The 20,896-nt window shown below is 37.1% G+C and overlaps 1 protein-coding gene across 4 annotated transcripts in view; it reads right to left on the bottom strand.

Moving 5' to 3' along the window:
- LOC149791338 (uncharacterized) overlaps positions 1–20,896 on the bottom strand; it is a 234,754-nt gene that overhangs the window by 205,700 nt on the left and 8,158 nt on the right. For 2 of the 4 annotated variants that reach the window (XM_089969877.1, XM_089969880.1), the window contains exon 1: positions 20,185–20,236. The exons of the other annotated variants lie outside the window; for them this stretch is intronic. The gene's annotated coding sequence lies outside the window, so the exon portion shown is untranslated. Of the gene's footprint in view, positions 1–20,184; positions 20,237–20,896 lie in introns of those variants that run through there. 4 annotated transcript variants of the gene reach the window in all.

Raw genomic sequence — 20,896 nt, 5'->3', positions numbered from 1 at the left:
TCACCTTGCGCATAATTTCACATTGAATTTTATTCGGTTGTAGTCTGATTAATGTTTTAAATTCCTTTAATTCTGCATCATGAGATCTGTGATCATCACCCACTACTTCGTAATAATCAACAAAATTCTTTAACCAATCGTGTGGAGATGGTCCAACGAACGGAAGTGGCTGACCGTGATCGCAGCACATAACTACTGCAGTATTTTTTGTTAATAACCAATCAAGAAATGTTTTTAATGTTTCTAACGGCACTGTGCACACTTCATCCCAAATAAGTTTTTGGAATATATTTCTCTCCCACTTGATCTGGAGTCCACACACCACCGCTGTATTTGAAAAAGCTGTGATAAGTACAAGAATTGACTCCTCGCTGTTTCATCTCCCTGGCAAGTCTGTGTGTTGGTGTTAGCTCAATCATATCTCAATTCTGTCGAAATAATTCGATTACTCGAGTTGTCTTACCAGAACATCCCGGCCCGTTCAAATAAACGGTTTTGTGTCTGGATACTGGATCATACACAGACGGCGCCAACGACAATTCTGATAATTCTGATTTGCAATAACTATCTTTAACCACAACATCAGCGGATTCACAATAGCAATGTAACATTTCCTTATTTATTCTCCACGAACTCCATGATTTATCATTGTGTGTGAAACGAGCCAGCAATTCTGAATATCTTGTATTGATATAAATGAATCAGTTGCAACTCTAACTGCAGTGTCAGGAAATCTATTTATCATCGATAGCAAATTTATAGAAGCCCGCATCTTAAATGTGTGTACTGAGGTGATTCTCCATCAATGTAACTAACAATTGTGCCCAACCGTGTTTCGTCAGACAAGTAAGCGTCTTCCCGATTCCAAAATATATTTCTCGCAGTGGCATCAGCAATTATAAAATCTAATTCAACAGCATCCATAATCAATCGTGAGTGATGCCGTTTATCATCATATGCACCACCTTGAGTAAATTTACCAATTATTCTTCTACCAAGATCTTTTGCTGATTTTTCACTGTTGTTGAGTTTAATCTTAAGAATGTTAGGAACATCATTAACGATGACATCAACAGAAACATTTGGATATTCTCTCGCATATTCTTCAATGACTTCATCGAGACTGATACGCTCCGATGTTGGTAACCAAACCGAAGTCTCCGGCCGATATGATATAATTGCTTTAATGACAACCAACGATATCGATCTTTTAATATTAAGCATATATCGTAATAACACTATTGGCGCCCAACGTTTCTCCGAGAAGTGTCTGCCAAACCAAACAGAACAAATAGCATGAAGATTTTCAGCGAATTCAAACGACGTTACACGAGCAAATTCTGTCAGATCAAAATCGGGTAATGGACCATTAATTGATACTCTTACCATCTCATGACAAGGATGACCAAATCTTTTAAAATATCCAGTACACTCGCCCATCCTGCTAAAACTTCCCGGATAACATGCAACCATGTCCACAGAAATGACATCCTTGTGGTTATATTCAGTATTCCACAAACCGCCATGTCCGTACTCGATAAAACTATCCTGAACATCTTCAAGGAACTCAGCGCATGTTGGTCTCCATGAATTTTTCTCTCTCTCACGGCGTGGGCAGCAACTGACGGAACTGTAAAACAAGTAGTTAATAACTGCTCAGTGTTTTCTGAATATCTCTGTACGAGTTTTCTCATTTCTTCGTGGAGAGATTCTTTACAATATAATTCGCCGTTAGGTCTTCCAAATTGATCATACAGGGTCGTTTTTGCTTATCCGGCTGATAGCATCGAACATTCCACTAGGCGAGTAATATCTAACACCACAATTTTGTGGAAATATTGTTACTGCGTTAGTCCAAGCATGAGCGTTATGGTCAATAATTTCGATTGGTGTTCCTTTTCCTTTATTCGCTGATTCATATAAGACCTCTCCCGTTAATGTTTTTACTATCACTGGAAATTTTAATTTACTTGATAACTCAGCAACATCGTTTATTGACGCTCCTGTATCCTTAACCGATTCAGCCCATTTGTTTAATTTTTCACGTCGCAGATCAGTTAAACCGTTTCTTTGCATTTGTAAAATGTTCCATCACTCGCTCGGCTACACAATTCAGCCTAGACAAAGTCAAGGATGAAAATCTCATTAAAGCAAGTTTATTAATATTGTTTTGTTTTTCTTTTATCAGATAAATTCCATAAATAACCGCTGTTACAGGATACGCTCGAACATAACAAGGTCTGTCAATTCCAGTTAATATTCCTGGCCTGGTATCTTTGCTTAACACAACGGTTTTTCCACTTTCATCAAGGACAGGGTCGCGTTTGTCATGGAAAATCCACCTGTCATCATCCGAACGCAAAATAAACTTCATTCTAAAATGATATTTCTGATTGCCTTGATTAATGTCATGGTAATCGATACTTGTTTTCGCTCGTGCATCGCTCATTGTAGCATCCTTGACATCATCCTTGACATCGTCGTCGTGTATAATTTTGAATGTAAACCACACATGAGATGCCCCATCATCACGAAATTCTTTTTTTGGCATCTCTGATAATATCAATCAAATCAGTCAGGGCACGCCTCCGCGAGTTAGGGTTAGTCTGTCAAAATCGAATCTAGAAGCTTTCCAGGCCTTGATGCAGATAATCTCTCAAACTCCTCCATATTATATTTAAGACAAACATTTCAATAAGAAATAGCATATATATATATATATATATATATATATATATATATATATATATATATATATATATATATATATAATGCCTCAAACCAATCAGCGCAAGTGGCTTAAAGTGGGATCTGTAACTGCGTGTAATAAATCCTGCAGAAAAGAATTCTGCGGGGTATATTTGCAAAGCATTCGAAAAGGGGGTTTAGGACCAATACCGTGTCTGCGATGTGGTATTGGATTCAGGGGTAAAACACAGTTATACGCAAGTTGCGGCTAAAAAAGATATCGTGAACTTAAGCGATATTATGATTTTAAAAAATAATGATGCGCTGAAATGTGAGCGCGACTATATAACTAAGTTTTCAGACAAATTATAAATTAGACAAATACATTATTATATAAAATGAATCAAGAATTTGCCCACATTATATCATCAAGAATTACGAAGCGTCTCATGATGGAATAGTTAGGCACTGTAGGCTGAATAAACCAGTCGGTGTAGTTAATAATGCTGGTTATCTTAGATTTACTGCTGGGGGTAAAGCCTATTATAATCATCGCTTTGTGTACGAGTGTTTCTTTGGGAAGATTAAAGACGGTTTTGTGATCGATCATATAGATAAAAATAAACTTAATAATAAATTATCTAATCTACAGGATATCACGCCGAGCGAGAATTCTGCACGAGGAGATACCGGTAAATTTAAGAGCGTTACAAGGAGAGCTGTCATACCCTTCAACAGAAGTACCCGTGAAGAGAAAGTATTTCAGTCAATGGGCGTGGCTGGCAAGCACTTCGGTATTCACCTGATGTCAGTCCAACGTGTTGCAGATGAAATAATCAATTCATCTTTTTCATACAAGTTTAACAGATGGATTTTATTTCGTTATATAGATGGAGATAACTCCGCAATGATTATGTAAAAGTCAATTATGGATTTCTCTCCCTGCACAACAGGTAAACAATTCTCCGTGTTATCTGTACGACACAACAGGGAAGTAAAACATCTCCAAGTACTTCCCCTTGACAAAGTCAAGGATTTTATCCAAGACTGTCAACACGGGCGGGCGTAATTGTTTATTTACTCTAAATAATATTTTTTTTCACAGACAACATACTTGTTTTATTGAATTCGTTTGGTTTTCTGGTTCATCTGTATTTTTTCTGCGATTATATTTAAGAAAAGAAATACAAAAAACAGCAAAACCAGCCATGCACATTGCGTGAGCTATTTTTGAATTTCCAAGTATCAGTCAGTTTATATATTATAGCGTCCGTATCATATACGGGGTTTTCCAAACTCAATAAAGTTGCACACCTTCCACGTTATCACCACGGCGCGGTGACATTTTACACCTCGCGGGATTGATTTGGGGAGGGTGTGCAAATCTGTTGAGCATAGAATATAAACCCCGTATCTCTCTCTGCTGTCCTCAGTATAAGTTATAGTTAAAACATACATGTTGTACTGTCCTTAGCATAAGTTATAGTTAAAAAATACATGTTGTGCTGTCCTTAGTATAAGTTATAGTTAAAAAATACATGTTGTGCTGTCCTTAGTATAAGTTATAGTTTAAAAAAAATACACGTTGTACTGTCCTTATATGTATTCCTCTGAACCCGCTAGCATATCATTTGGTAAGCTAGAGGTTCACATGGGGAATCTTTCGTCTTTCGCAAACACGCCTTCTGAACCTTCTAGACTGTTGTTTGACAGGTTAGGGGCTCACATGGGGGTTGTGTTTTCGTGCTTCTGAGTCTGGCAGGATGTCATAAAACACCCTAGAGACTCATATGGAGATGTGTCGTCGCTAGTGTTAAAAAAAACCCCACACCATTCTGGACTTGCTAGACAACCTAGAAATTCACATACTGGTCTAAAATATTTTTCTTTTAAATATATAATATTTGGTATATACAATATACTAAATAATGAATTACGAAAATATCAATGATATAATGGTTGCTATTAAAAAAATTAGAATATGACGGCATAAATATATCTGATGAACTAAATCCTGAAAAAATTATTTCAGACTTTGAAACACTGCAGGAGGCTAAACAACAGGGGCGATATATTTTGCCTGCTCAGTACAGATTAATAAAGAAAATTCAGACGGCGTCGTATCAGTCACTAGCCACAGTAGAAGAAACACAAATAACGGATTTTGTTTCGTTGTCTCGTGCAATTGAAAACATTAGGTCGGAATTATCTCTTGAATATGAACCAAAAAAGATAATTCTCGTGTGAGAAAATTAAGAAAATTTATATCAGATTGTGAAAAGATTGAGAGTTAGGTGATAAAATCAAGGATTTCATCAACGTGATTTCATCAAGGATACTTGGAAATGAAGTCAAGTACGTGGAAATGAAATCGAAAGTAAAAAAATATATATTTTGTTACATGCATCAATCTGATACAGATAATATTTCCCTTAGTCGATCAGATTTAATGCAAGAATGCGCGTAATTTAGAATCTGATCTTTATCACATGTGATCACAGAAATACGTTCTCGCTGCTATTGTGTTAATAAAAAATCCTCATTACCGTACACATCAATAACCAGGTCAACTGGGCCGACTAGAAACTGTGTAAATATTTTTTTGATGTAGTTTTCAAGTACTTGCTTGTCGTGTATAAAAACCTTCACATGCTGGTACATTATATAATACTCGCTTGATTAATTAGAAATCAGGGGTTGTCAGTAAAAAATAAATTCAAGAAAACAGTAAAAAAAAATATCCACCTTGACTGTCAGGAATTTTTTTTTACTGTTTTCTTGAATGAGATCCTTGAAAATCGTAGATTTTTAGGATCTAACAAGTAAATTAATATTAACTATTTCATTCCTCAAATCCAGAAGGTGATCTGATTGCTTAGTTTGAAATTTATTCTTGATAACAGTGGATTATAACACTGCAGATAAACCGGATTGATCGGCTCTTGCACAATCAGATATCCGGGTGGTTCTTTCGGGGTGAATGAATAAAGAACAAATCCTTGCTGGGCTTGATTTGATACTGTCGTGTCTGTGCTGTAGCTACCGTCAATGACATCACACACGAGACTGACTGCGACCACCTCGGTTCTATTTACGATTCCCGAAGACACATGTCGGCCTTCTCCTTGTGGGCTATTGTTGTGCCGGTGAATCGTTGGCTCCGGTAGCGTTTTTCTCTACTCGGCAAGTATATCAGGAAAGAACTCATCAATGATACCATTAACAGATTTTCTTAGCTCAGCTGCATTATACCAAGGAAGTTTAAAATACGGTAGATTCGCCCCTGGTATTCTAAAGAAGTTTAAAAATTGTTGCTTTTATTTATTTTTATCGCTGTCAACATGATCGATTATTGCCTGAATTGCTCACTGGTTAAAATATTCCATTCATATGCGAGCTGATTTAATATCTCAATTTGTTTACTAATTTCGCTGCATAAAGTTATATCAAAAAGATGTTCTTGGAAATGTTGCCGTAGTTGCTGTAGTTGTCTTCTATGCTCTTGATCAATGAATATGAAGTAATCATTGATCTCATCTAGGCGTATATCAAAGTATTTAGCTGTTCCTCATTGGAGATTTCGTTCATAAGTAAAAAACCATATGATATTATCCTTACTGTGAAATTCAAATATACTACCCAATGTTGCGTTTTTTAGCTGAATTAAATTTTCCTTGTACAATGGTAAAACTCCGTGCTATGATTTATGGTCCGTGACATAATCAGACTTTTTTGGTTCAAGTGGTATCGGTGGTGCTTCAGGTGGTATTTCAGGCCATCCTAACACTGTTCTGGTCGAACTCTGATATATATCCACGGCGTAGTGAGGAGAGTTTATTTCGATTGCAGAAGACAGCATTGGTTAATGAGATGTTATTGTTATCTTGGATTCCTTCCCGGTAATATTTTTTATTCGACGTTGCAATTCCTCATTGATTTCATCAATTTGATAAGACCCAGTTGGTATTCCAATGACGTTCCAGTCGGGAGTGCCATCTTGTTTATTTTTATTTGCAAACACAAGCGAATTATTTGCTGGCAATTTTCCAAATGATTTTGATCTGATATTGGGCCAACTGTGATATACTCGTAATTGTGCTAATGAGATCTCATTCACGGGAACTGCAGTTGGAAAATTAATACTAAATTCTGGTTTAGTCGAGCCTACTGTTATCATCGAAGTTTTCTTCGGGGCTGTATTTTCGACTATGTCGAGCAGAGCTTGTAATTCTGACATTATTTATCTTTGTTGTTTTTAAATGGCGGGTGCAGTCTTCGTATATCTTAACCATTAGAGCGAATTGGGAATCTGATATTGTTTCGTCGTTTATGCTTGATGATATCAGCGACGATAATTTTGAGTATGCGATTGTTGATGTGTTTAGTTGTATGATATAATCTTGCAATTTGGTGCAAGTGCATGAAGATATTTTTTTCGCGATTATATTAAAAACACCTGCGATGGCGGTTGATGATGAAACGCATATTGTTACTGCGATTGCAGCTGTTGTTGGTGTTAACGCTGATAATACTGCTCCGGTGGATGCAACTAACGCGGATACCGAGTATACTAACGCATCTAACACAATTACACGGCGCTTGTATTTTTTTACTTTCAGCGTATACTCGTTGATGGTATTTTTTAACTCTGCCATTCGCGCACTTGATCGTATCTATATTGTTGCGTATTTAATGTTGTCGTTGATGCTGTCAATGCCATTTATTATTTTACGCAGTAACTAATTGAGGTGTTTCAGCTACAAATTCCAAACACCACCAGTAAAATGGTGCGTTTAATTTCTTATCAGCTGCTTCCAGTATAAATGTTTCTTCGGTCCCGCTATTTAATATGATAGTCACAACCCTGCAAAACTTATCGGTGGAATGTCGCCAGGGATACGTTGTGAATATCTCAAATCGCGCAGCACTGAACACAGACAGTCTATACACTCCAGTGACTGCTGTGGTATATTTGATAGTATTATTTTGTTTAGACCATGTTGCGAATCCAGATGATACCGTGTATACGATATTGGTATTATGCCCTGGAGTAACTCCAGCGGGGATTTTAATCAAACTGGTTTTGTTAACGATATCAGGAATCCCACTTACGATATCCTGCTGTGTTTGTTTGATCGTGTCAATGTTGGTTTTGATATCAGAAAGTTTCATATCAGCGGTGGGCGGAGTACCAAAGAATTCCTCTGTGGTTTCATTAATTTTTCTAAAGTTTCTACGGAGATTTGTAAACGCGTTTACGTGAACTTCATACTCGGCCCGCAACGTCGATAATTTACCGTCAACGGCTCTGTGGTTAACGTCAACATACTTTTTCGTCGCGGCATCTTTGTCAGATGTTGGATCCGCTAAAACCACTATTTTGTTTCCGTTCAGATTGAGTTCACCTGTCATTGTATCGCCGGTCTTTTTTACGCGTTCCCCTGCAGCTCTTTGCGTATCATCTCTTAACACCGCGATTGATATCAGCGAATCTTTGATTTGTCCGCTGTCAGTGAACACAGGGATGTTACCCGGAGTAGCTCCAATAACCTAAGAATTATTTCATGCCATTTGATATCGCTGGTTTTTAGTTTTCCGTGTCGGTCATGAAAAATAACAACCTCATCTGGGTCTATCCCGGATAACGTTAAAAGATTGTCGATTTCATCTTTGGTCGCATATTTGATAATCTACGTCGTCGCGTTTTTTTTTTTTTTTTTTGTCTTTGTTTCGATGAGAGATCTTCTGTAAATATCAACCATTATTCTTTAGGGATTGTTTAAATCGACCCGCGGTATACTCGTGCACGACTTTGTGAGGCGGTTTGGTTGATTTTGATATCATGTCAAGAAAATTAATTACTTCACGGCCACATACCGTAGGATCAGTTAGTGTTTGTGTTGGTAGCATTGAGTACCAAACTGTGGATGGAGTATTTTGTACGTATTTTAGAAATTCAACTGGCGGTGCTAACCCATAAGAATCGAAATAGATAATTCCACGTGGATGTATCGCGTAAGCAACCCAGTGAGTTCCTGAACCATCGCTGTTATCGAGATTAATAATTCCAGTTTCTGGATTATTCGGTTGTCTCGGTAACTGATCTCGCATAAAGACGCCTCTGAATTTTTTTAAATATTTAATTGTCTAGCAACATCGAGTAAACCAAATTTGACATCGGTGTTAAAACACTGTGTTTTCAATAACGGCGTTTGGGATACCATGAGGGCGGAGTTCCTGGAAGTCTTAGACCCTGTCCTTTATTTTTTGCATCCAGGTCCGCGGGATCCACCAGTTGCTTTCTTTAATGCCATTCCAGCAGCGGTTCCATCAGCTCCTAACGCGGCTGCTTTTGCGACAGATGGGGAAGCAGCAGCTATCAGTGCTGGTATTGCTGCGAAAAGAGGAAATATACCACCAGTTTGAACCATATCCTTGATGGCTTTTGGAGCGAAATCAAGTTGAGTTCCAGTTTTTGCTTGCGTCGCTTTATTGAAATGTTTTAATTGGGTTTTAGTCAGCGATAACTTGTTTGGGCCACCATCAGCAATTTGATCTTGTTTTAGTGTTATCGTTGCCCCAAATACACCCGCGTTTTTTTTATTGCATTTTTTTCGCCTGACCAGGAGTCAGAGTGCCATTAACATGACTATATGACACTTTTATAATAAACGCGATTGATCTAATTGTCTACATGTTTTCCACTGGTGCATCAACGACTCTCATTCGACCACCAACACCCTCAAGGAACATTGTCTTATCGCTGAGTATAACAGCAATTGCTCTGTACTCGGCGATAGCACCTTTATTCACATTAGCTCGAAAGTGCATATCAACGACATAATGTTTAGTTAAATCAAGATGCTCTAGTGAAAAGTAATAGATTGGATAATGTGCCATAAAATCCAATTGTGATATTTGTAAACCAGTATCGATATTTATATCACGCGCTAGATATTTCGCCAAAGGATGATATACGTGCAACACGATAATTATCAAAATTTAATTGTATATTCTCAGATGGTTCCTGATGCCCGTTTATTTTTTAAGAAACGTCAGTAACACCGAGTTTGTCAAATATCATATGACTCTGTATTTGTGTTCTTCGTGCAACATCTTGAAGAGCAATGAAAATATGTCGCGGTGCAGAAACTCCCTGTTGTGATGCTACATGCCATGTAAATAAACCATTATTATCACTTTGAATGCTATCTGTGGTTACTGTAAGCCATGATAACAACAATTTACCACCTTGATCCATGAAGGAAAGTAGACGCTGCTCTTCAGCAATTGCCGGAGTCGTTACCGGCATCCACAACGAAAGTTTTTTCAGCGTTACTTTACCAGCGTCGCCTATAGGTCGCCATAAAGCATCACTGTCATCACCTTTTCTAAAAAGCACAATCTATGTTTTACTCCGAAAATTACCTTTCTGAAATCTCTGCAAAATCCAAAGATATGCGATAGTGGAATCACACATGAAAAATTTCTACGACCAGCGCTTAACATTTGTCTGCGTGTAGCGAAACCTAAATTAAATTCTGGATTAGCATTAATGATCTTGTCTTCAACGTCGATATCAGCAGGATTAGGTGCGGCGCGGTTTTTCGGTCGTCCTATAATGAACTGATCACTATTAGGAAAATTTGAAGTGTCCTTGGCAAACATCATTGACGGGCATGTTGATTTTGTATAATCATCAGAGTATCTTGCTAAACCTATTATTGTTGTAGCCATGTCAACATCGTTCTCAATTGACTCAATTTTTTTCCGTCAATGAGATACGCAGCGCTTTCAAACAAGGCCATAATTCCGTTATTGACAAAACCAATTTTAACCGCATCCCCGTATACTGTATCATCTGTTTTTATAATTTCACCTGCTATTTCAATAAACGCTTCAGCGGGCAAGAAATATCTACTTGTATTTTGAACCTGTAATTCAATTCGTCCTCGTTGATTTGGTTCTCGTGCGTCATAGGAATAATACTGAAAATCACGCACTGATTCATTTTTAAGAACCGGTTCATCTATGTCAAACACCGTGTCAGATTGATGTTTAAACATTTTATTATAATTTGTTATCGTCTAAAACGAAGATCGCTTCCCGCCGCCAGACTTGTATTTATTCCTTGATTTATCAGCGCCGATAGTTTTTGATTTTCAGCTTGATTTATTACCTTGCTAACATCGGTGGGCATTACTTCGGTACTCGGTAATTTCATCGGTGGTGGCGGTCTGCGTATTAATCGTGCTAGTCTGTCCTTGATTGCCAAGAATGCTTTACTGGCAGCGCTACCAACAGCACCAGTAGCTTTATCACGAACAACGTCAATAGCTTTCATTGTTAATTGTTTTGCGATCGGTATTGCTTTAGAAGCCATCCTCACAAATAAACCCCGAACAACATCACAGAGTCCATTTCCATAAAACATTCTGTATACAGGCAATCGTGAATTTTACAACCCTGACCATGACTGGTCTACGATGAGAATTGTGTACGATCATTTTTATAAGTTATTCATTTATCTAACAACTAGTCGCTGTGGTAGTCATCAACGAGCTCATCAATAATTTCTCGGTATATACTAGCATCCATGATACCACCTTGAAATAATCGCTGACAGATGTCAGCTGCTTCATTAATTATTTCCGGTGAATTATTTCCAGCTCGCTTTCCTCCTATAAGAACTTCTAAACGTTGCACGTCATTGACGATATTGTTAGGACAGGGGATAAGACCACTTCCCAAACCACTGCCAGTAGCTCCTTCTTCTGTTGTCTCCGTGCTTTTCTTAAAGTCTTAAGGGCGGTCTTTCTACCTTTGGTTTTTTAAGAGCTCCTCAGGCAATTTAATTTCCGACATCAACTTTTACTGCGGTAAAGAAGACTGTTGTTGTTCTATCTGTTGCAGAGGTGGAGGAAGTTGATATGAAGGTTCCTGCTGGGAGAGTTGTTTCAGTGTTTCTTTATAAAGTCTCTTTATTTCTTCATCAAGACTTCTGTATTCTAAATCTTCATCTCTGGCTTGTTTTTTGTTTTTATATATGCGATATATCCATTTAATAAGATTATCATCAGTTACTTTTTCAAAAGCGGGTTTTAAGATACTAGATTTATTAAATATATCAATTAATATTTTTTTAGGCAATTTTTCTATTTTAGTATTTTTAATATCTTCCAAAAAATCCTCATGAAATTTTGCAATCAGTCCAATATTTTCTTTTATTGGTTTAGACGCAAGTTCTTTCTTCACGTCGGCAGCTTCACTACGTCAGCCGGAACGTCTAGTAAAATCTTTTTTATTTTAGTTCTCGCTACTATTTTTTCAGTCTGCTCAGCGGTCTGCTTTAATATTGGAAGAATACCTTTTTATCTTTCTTCGTCCTTGATATCTTCCAATAAAGCTCTTTCAGTGACCGCCGCAGCTTTTTCAGTGGCTGTTGTAACGGGTTTAAATAATTGTTCTGTGCCTGTAGCATATTCTGCTTGTGCTTGTTGCCGCGCTTGTAATTTTTGTCTTACAGAATCTCTCACGGGAAGAAATTTTTTGATTGCTTCTAGTCGCTCTCGAGCTAATCTAGCGGAATGTGCTTCTCCGATGTTTGCCATTACTGATATAATGATGATTTAATTCATAGCAGCAGGGAGGGTGCGCCTCCAAATTGTCACCGACACCATCGCGTATTTCCTTCGGGGTATCGCAAAGAAAGAAAAACATCGGCGATAACAGGTAAGCCAATTTGTCATCGACTGAGTTGTCTTACGCTAGATATCGCATTTTTTTAACGATTTTTGTGATCTCGTAGGAAGGCTTATTTTGACGAAATATAGGTGAACCAATTAGAGGTTGTTCGCCCTCTCTGCTGCTACATTACATATTTATAGCATACGTATCCTGAAAATCCCCTGCTTTGTTTTTCTACAGCTTAGAGCTAAAATATGGGATATAATATATCATTACAATTCTCCTCCCCGATCAAGGTATCACCTACAACATAAAATCACCATCTGGCAATGGAACTGCAGAGGAATCTTCAAAAACCTATCAGACCTGCAGAACAAACTGAATAATACGGCCGTAAAGGCAGACGTAATCTACCTACAGGAAACCCTTATAACACAAGAACACAAACGCCTGCCGAAACTACAAGGCTATACCCTGGGAATCTTTAAAAACAGACCCAAGGGGCAGAAAAGGGGTGGACTAGCAATTTTTTTGATAGATACACTAATCTACTATGAAAAAATAGAAGTCCCCCTAACAAAAATATCAATAATAGCATCGAAATAATGTCAGTAATGATAAATATAGGAACCACAAACATTCAAATAATAAATGCATACGACCCAGGGGGTACCTTCTGCCCTACCATCCTAATCTCACTAAGGGCAATCACTAATAACAACAACAATCTAATTATCTGTGGCGACTTCAACGCACACAGTGAATTATGGGGAGGTAAAAAGAAAGATCAAAGAGGGAAAATGGTTGAAAAATGGATAACTGAGAACAAACTGGTCATCTTAAATGACGGGTCGAACACTAGATTAAACCCTGAGGATGGTACTCTCTCAGCCATAGACCTAACCATCACTACCCCAAAACTGGCTCAAATCACAAATTGGTGGGTGGATCAAGAAGATACGTTAGGAAGTGACCATTTCCCCATCACAATCAATATTCAAACAAAAACTCAACACATTCCAAACGAAACCCCACCTAAATGGAGGTACCAACAGGCAGACTGGGACCAATTCCAATTATTACTAGCTAGAGTAAATCCAGATAACTTAGAAAGCCCAAATATTGACATGTATTATGATAACATAACAGACACAATTATAGAGGCAGCTAATCAATGCATCCCAAAGACAACTAATATCCAAAATAAAAACCCTGTACCATGATGGACTGAACAGTGCACTATAGCACATAAAGACAAAAAAGGGCCTTAAATAAATATAAACGCATCAAAAATTATATCTACTTCCAGTAATATACAAATAAAGAAAGTGCACTAAAACAAACAATAAAAACTGCTAAAATTAATATATGGCAAACCTTTTGCTCTAAACTGAGTCTAAAATCAAACTCAAAACAAATATGGGACAAGATAAAAGCCATAAAAGGGAAAGCAACTACCTCAGCCACAAAAATTCAAAATGCCATAACAAATAAAGATAAGGCAGACCTCCTAGCAAAGCATTTTTCGAACATGAGTAGCAACAATAACGACACCAGACACTTTCAAGAACACAAAAAAACTAATGGAGGAAACCCAACCTCAAATGTTTCAAGACCAAGGAACAAAAGAATCTCACCTAAATAGCGACATCACACTATATGAATGGGAGATAGCCCTACGATCCAAAAACGAAACATCCCCTGGTAAGGATCAGTTAGTTTACATTATCCATATAAAAAACTACCTATCAATATAACAATAGCCATAATCAAACTCTTTAATAGGATATGGGATAAAGGCCAACTACCCACCAAAAGGAAACAGGCCATAGTAATACCAATACCCAAGCAAAGTAAAGATTCCAACAACATAAATTCGTACCGACCCATCTGCCATACAAACAATATTTGCAAAATAAAGGAGACAATAATCGCAAATAGGTTAAAACACCACCTAGAAACCAAAACCCTACTCTCCATAAATCAATGTGGCTTTCGGAACAAACGGTGCACCACTGACCAACTTCTCAGATTGGAAACAGACATCAAACTCGCTTTTAACGCACATAGGAAAACCGATCGCAACCCCATACTGGTTTTTTTAGACCTAGAAAAAGCGTTCAACCTAGTATGGACCAATGGACTAATGGCCAAATTAAACCTATTTGGAATAACGACGCTTGTTCAACTGGATTGGATATTTCCTCACAGGCCGGAAAATTACCACAAGAATAGGCAACACCCATTTGGAAGAATTTTCACTTGAATATGGAACACCGCAAGGCAGTGTAATAAGTCCCCTACTATTTAACCTAATGGTAAACGACCTTGATCTCAATGCAGCCTCCACAAAAATAAACTTGTCACAATTTGCAGATGATAGTGGCATATGGAAGAATGGAAATCCTGCCAATAAAACAGCAGTTAAAGAAATCCAGCAGAGCCTAGATAACATAGGGAGATGGGCGGACAAATGGGGTTTCAAAATATCTCATGAAAAAACTGTGGCAATCATATTCACCCCCAAAAGAAATAATAACCTAGTCTATCCAAACTTCGTAACAGTAGTAAAATTCCTAGGACTATTCTTTGACAACCACCTCACATGCAAACGGCACATTAAACAACTCACCCAGAATTGTAACAGAGATCGCAATTTACTCAGGAACATCACAGGGACTGACTGGGGATCCAACCAGGAAACCCTCCTCACGATATATAAAACCCTAATTAGATCAAAACTGGATTACGGTTACCAAGCATATAACTCGGCTAAGCAACCTGTACTACAAAAACTTGACACTATCCAGAGAAAAGCCTTACTATTATGCACAGAAACACTTCCCTCAACATCATTAGAAGAACTACAAACAATAACAGGAGAACTACCCTTAAAATTACGTAGGCAAGAACTGCTCCTCCGATACTCCATTCGATTAGATACCCACCCAGACAACCATCCCACCAAAATAGCTATAGACAAGTGTAAAGTTGCCTTCAAACCCAAAATCACACCCACCACACCAAGTGGCAAAGTAATCCTTGAACTAAGAGAAAAGATACCTTTACTTTATAAAAAAAACAGGTAACAAACAATACAGACCAGAACAAATCACCATGGTTACAAAACCACCAAGGATTAACAATGAAGCTACCAAATTAGGCAATAAAGAAGGACAAGAAAACTTACTAAAACCTGTACTGGTAAACGAAATCAACCAAAAATATCCGGGCTATGTTAAAATATATACCGATGGATAAAAAAAAAAAAAACACCAAGAACAGCAGCAGCAATGGTCATCCCTGAATTCAATATAGAAACGGGAACCAGATTACCTGACTATTGCTCCATTTACACCACTGAACTCTGGGCTATACTTAAATCACTACAATGGATCAAGGACAACTAAATACCTAAAACAGTCATTATAAGCGATTCCCTAAGCGTTATCAAAATCGATCCAAAATCGCAATACACACTGTAGGGAACGATTCCTCGACAGAGCATGCCAATTAATCGACGGTATCACCACAGCACATCAATTAGTCGAGCTCGTGTGGATACCGTCGCACATTGGAATCTCTGTCAACGAAACGGCAGACAAAGTTGCACAAACCAAACTAGGAGATCACAACTCTATCAAGCTTAACTATAGCTCTACAGAAGCACTAAACTTCGCACAAACATATATAGACCAAAAATGGCAAGATTTTTGGAACCCCTCCACAAAAGGTAAAAAGCACCATGAAACCCAAAAACCGTAGATAAGAACGTACAGCTACCTAAGGGTACCTATTTAGAACAGAAAACCATAAACATGATAATAACTGGAAAAGCTAAACTAGCAAGCAGTTTTGGAAGGTATATAGGACCAAAACCAGGAACCATTAACTGCTTTAACTGCCACAACACCGAAGATCTACACCACGTATTCAATATATGCCCAAAATATCAAAATATTTATCAAACACCAAAAAGAGATTGGATCACTACACACATACCCAGAGTTGCTTATGGACTCTAATAAAAATAAACAATCGGCATATAAAAATATAAATAAATTCATAGACTCAGCAGGACTTAGGAACAAAATATAATTACTATCCCCACAAAACCAAAATACCCAGTAACTAGCTAAATAAATTTAGAATCCCACACATAAAACCCCAAAACATATCATTCAATTTTATAAAAATAATAAATAATTCACTTACGAAGCACCTATCAAAAACTAAAGAAACCGCAAAATCCGATGTCCTAGATGTCCTTAACGAACCGAGTAATCAGCTAGGACTCCGGTCCTAGACGTTCTTAACGAACCGTGTAATCGGCTAGGACTCCGGTCTCTTGCTAAATAAAGTATAAATAACATTCAATCTCTAAAAACATTGATAAATAAATAATTTAAAGAGGCAATATCTAAAAACTTATAAATAACATAACGTAGGAAGCACACCCAAAACACCTCGACTAGTAATACCATAATAACCTTGAAAATCTCTCTTCATACATGATTTCTATTAACAACTTCTATAAACAGTAAAGAACACCCTCCCACCTTTTTAGAACATTTTTGAAAAAAGAAAAGAAAAAAAACCAAGAAACACCAGGCAAATGTAACAAGAAACCAGCGATGTGAAGCAACCAGGACCGTTCCCGAGCTCTCCTTCCTACTAATGACAGCCAACCATTCAACTGTAAGGGACCTTTATGGACCCACAGATTGAGGCCAAACTATCAGGGTTCCTTGAACCCATAAAAGCCTGGGGAAGGTGGCACCATTCCCTTCCCCAGGAACAACTAGCAGGCTGCGGTGCAGTCAGAAAAAAGTGGCACATGCACAATTGTGCGCACGCCACTATAATTAAACTCAACAAACAACAACCTACAACATGGCGGTGAACTGGATGCATCGAAAATAATCTGATTTAATTATTGCGAAAGAGCAACCACTCGAGTTCCTTCACACCAGTGCAGTGTGTTTAAATTTGTAAGACATCCAAAATATTCACGATATAAATTTAAATGCAATAAATACATTTAAACGGCCAAAGACATACTTTGTAAAAAGTATAAAAAACAATCTTAATGTCTTTCTCTTGTTCATAAGGCTAGAGTAAGAAATCTAGACATAAATAATGGTAAATATTAATGATTCAAAATATTTATGAAAATATTAGGTTGATTATATTTTATAGAAGCTAAAAAAATGAAGAAAAAATTTCATTCAGTGCATTCTAAGAATAGGCACTCTATCTTGTTTAAAATAAAACTCTGCTCTTTCTCTAAATGTAAATATAGGTATTTACGCGTCTATAAATGATTTAAACGTGATTTGATTGTCTACCAAAAAGTCTTCATCTCAAATGTTGATGACTAATGTTACTAATGTTACGAACACTTTGATGAAATATGAGTGGTAAATTAACATAGCATACTTTTTGCCCAATTGTGTATGCGCCGCTGAAAGTTTATGTTCATATGTAATTAATACACAGTTGCTCGACGCGAGCTTGATGTTGATAAAAAAAAATCTGAAGGACAAAAATCATACAAAGTGACCAAAATACCTTAGATTACCCCCATGACCCGTTCTGACACAGGACCCTCTCTATCATAATATATAAGAGAGAAGGTACGTAACTTCCAAATGCGTCGTTCCACTCATGACCCTCGATTTCCTTCTGCTAGTTCTGTCTTTAAAAACACACGACCATACTGTATGGCTTGTGTTACTCCTGAGATATTTTTCTATTCATCAAGCCAGATTGATTTTTCTGCGTTGTACCAAACTTAAGTTACGGGTTCCGAAACGTGCGCTTTTTGCGAATTTTTACTGCTGAGTTAAGTCCGAGTTCAGGTGATAATAAGTATAACATTTTGAGCCAATCATATTTCAGCACTGACATGTGTACCGCATAGTTTACCTATCTTGGAAATAGAGTCGCATGTATACGTTGTATGTGCAGTGAAGAAGACAATATCTAATTCTTGCATGGAACAGGATTCCTAAAGTTGAATCGAGTTAACAGTAAGTAAAACTTAACTTTTGCATCTACCACTGTTCTGTAATTCAAGAAGGAATGCATCGTAGAGTCGCAAACATGGTACATGTAGCTCTTTTCACCGGTTTTCACATGTGCACGCACTTGTCCCAAGAGACAAAATTCGCGAAAATCGCACGTTTCGGAGCCTTATTACTCACACTGTTGTATTGTCTGAGTACAGAAACAGTGGCACGCGTTGAGGCCTTACGATGTTCAGTGTATTGTTGTGTGATTAAGGGGTTTAGGTCTTATCACTCAGACTGTTGTATTGTCTAAGTACAGAAACATTTACCCTCGCGTAGGCCTTATAACGTTGGGTGTAGTATTGTCTGAGTACAAAGACATAGACCATCGTTAAGGTCACAGTGTAGTATTTTTTTATTAAGAAACTGTTATCTTGTATTAATTCTATGACAGCTCCCATGTAAATCGCAAATCCAATAGTGTCACAATGACCGTACAATCTCCTTTTACATCACCTTGGAAACCATAGTTAAAAAGGAATAATTAACTGAGAAATGTATTTTCTACATAGATTTCCATACCTTTCCAGCATAAAACTTAACTCTTTAGAAGGACGCATAGGTGCCAAAATTTAAACTTAAAAATCGAAACTTCTCAAACAATCAGTACAAAAAACCCTATGTTACTCCTCATACCAGAATGTATACAATGGTCATAGAACGAAAAGAAAAAAAACAACAACTAAATGAATGGAAAATAAGATGTGTGTTGATAATTTAGAATAGCCATCCTTATATATTTAGACAAAAATACATGTGTTTCATATACTCTTTCAAAAGGAACCATCATACTTAATGGAGAAGAATAAACTAGGCGTGCAATATATATATATATATATATATATATATATATATATATATATATATATATATATATATATATATATATATTTGAGTTTCCACGGAAGAAGAATTACCAGTGTGGCAGCACATCTTTTGATCCAATTCAATTTTAAATGTTGAAAATGTCAGAACAAACGTCTGGAAACCTTTCATCACCATTTGCAAAATTATTCGTTAGTAAATATCGTTTCACCTGTACTTTTTCCACTCCACGCATAGTCTGAACTCAAATAAGTCAACATGTTTTGTAGCTTTCTTTTTTTACTGTGATGAAGGATGACATATATGTAAATTTTGTAAATCACCATCATCGTTATTATCACCACTGTCACCACCACCACCATCATCATCATCAGTTTTATTTCTTTCCGTAGACGATTACCTGGCATAATAATTAAGTACAATAAATTAGTTAATTGCAAGCAAAACACTTGCATTACCCCCCACACACAAATACAATCGAGCACTAGTATATACAAACAATGACAGAGCCTCATGTGGAAGCGACAGCAATGATTTTGTTTTCTTCGTTTAATTATTTCATATACTTACAAACCTGAGAGTATATAGATGAGTAATTGATTTGCTGTATGCAAGTAAGCTTTGGAACGATGAAGTTACATAATGTGTAAAAATCTTTATAACACACATTCAACCCACCCCTAAGCTGAATGATAAGGATTACAAAGACCTAAAACACATTGTAAAATTAACATCAGTGCGTTACAATGGGGTGGTGGTGGAAGTGAGGGTGAATGGATTCAACCAATATATATCAAAGGCCATTATACAATAATTGAGAAATTATTACTATAAATTCTTTTAAGACATACTCGTATGCACCTTAAGAAGACAAAATGAACACTGCAAATTAATCCTTTGTATTGCGACTTACCTGTGCAACAACGCTCTACCTTTTAGCGGTGCATCAACAGCGGGCCAGATACAAGCGCAGGAAGTTAAAAAAAGACTGATCTAAAACTGATGATTTGATTGGTTAAAAAGCTACTGTTGGTCGAAGCGTGGCATGCGACCTAAATAATAATAATAGGATTTGAAAAATGTTGTATCTATGGAGTGTAAGTATTTAGATCTGTGATGTATGTAGTAATGAAGTACAAAAGGTCCACCTCTATTTTCTAGCTAACGAATCTGGCAGAAGAAACTATGAAATATATATTGAGTGGTTAAAGTGGATAATAAATGTTACCCCTCCTCTCCTAAATGTCATATTGTCAATAGGCGTATGTAACAGGACCGTCTTACTTGCACCAATGCAAATATTCCAACATAGATGCCTGTTATACTCAGCATTTTGTATCACTTAATATTCCTAAGGCAACCAGCACGCCAACATCCCTTCTTTTGTGACCAGTCCGTACATGTCCCACATGATCATACATAGTTTATGTTACTGTTTACTCATGTCACCTAAATACATGCCTCATCGATTATTCATTCTTGAGACTTACATAGGTTAAGAAACTTATCTCTGGTAGTAGAGATATTCTGAGCTCCTCAGGCGACCAGAATCGGCTCATTTTTTTATTTTTTTTTACATCATTCATTCTCTCCTAATGCACGCTACGTAGGGGTGCATTCAACCA

This window comes from Sinohyriopsis cumingii, chromosome 9 (assembly GCF_028554795.1).
Source record: "Sinohyriopsis cumingii isolate HCF-2022 chromosome 9, ASM2855479v2, whole genome shotgun sequence".
In the NCBI taxonomy this organism is placed as follows: Eukaryota; Metazoa; Mollusca; class Bivalvia; order Unionida; family Unionidae; genus Sinohyriopsis; species Sinohyriopsis cumingii.
The sequence above is the reverse complement of the archived record's forward strand: the minus strand, read 5'-3'. Positions and strand labels throughout refer to the sequence as shown.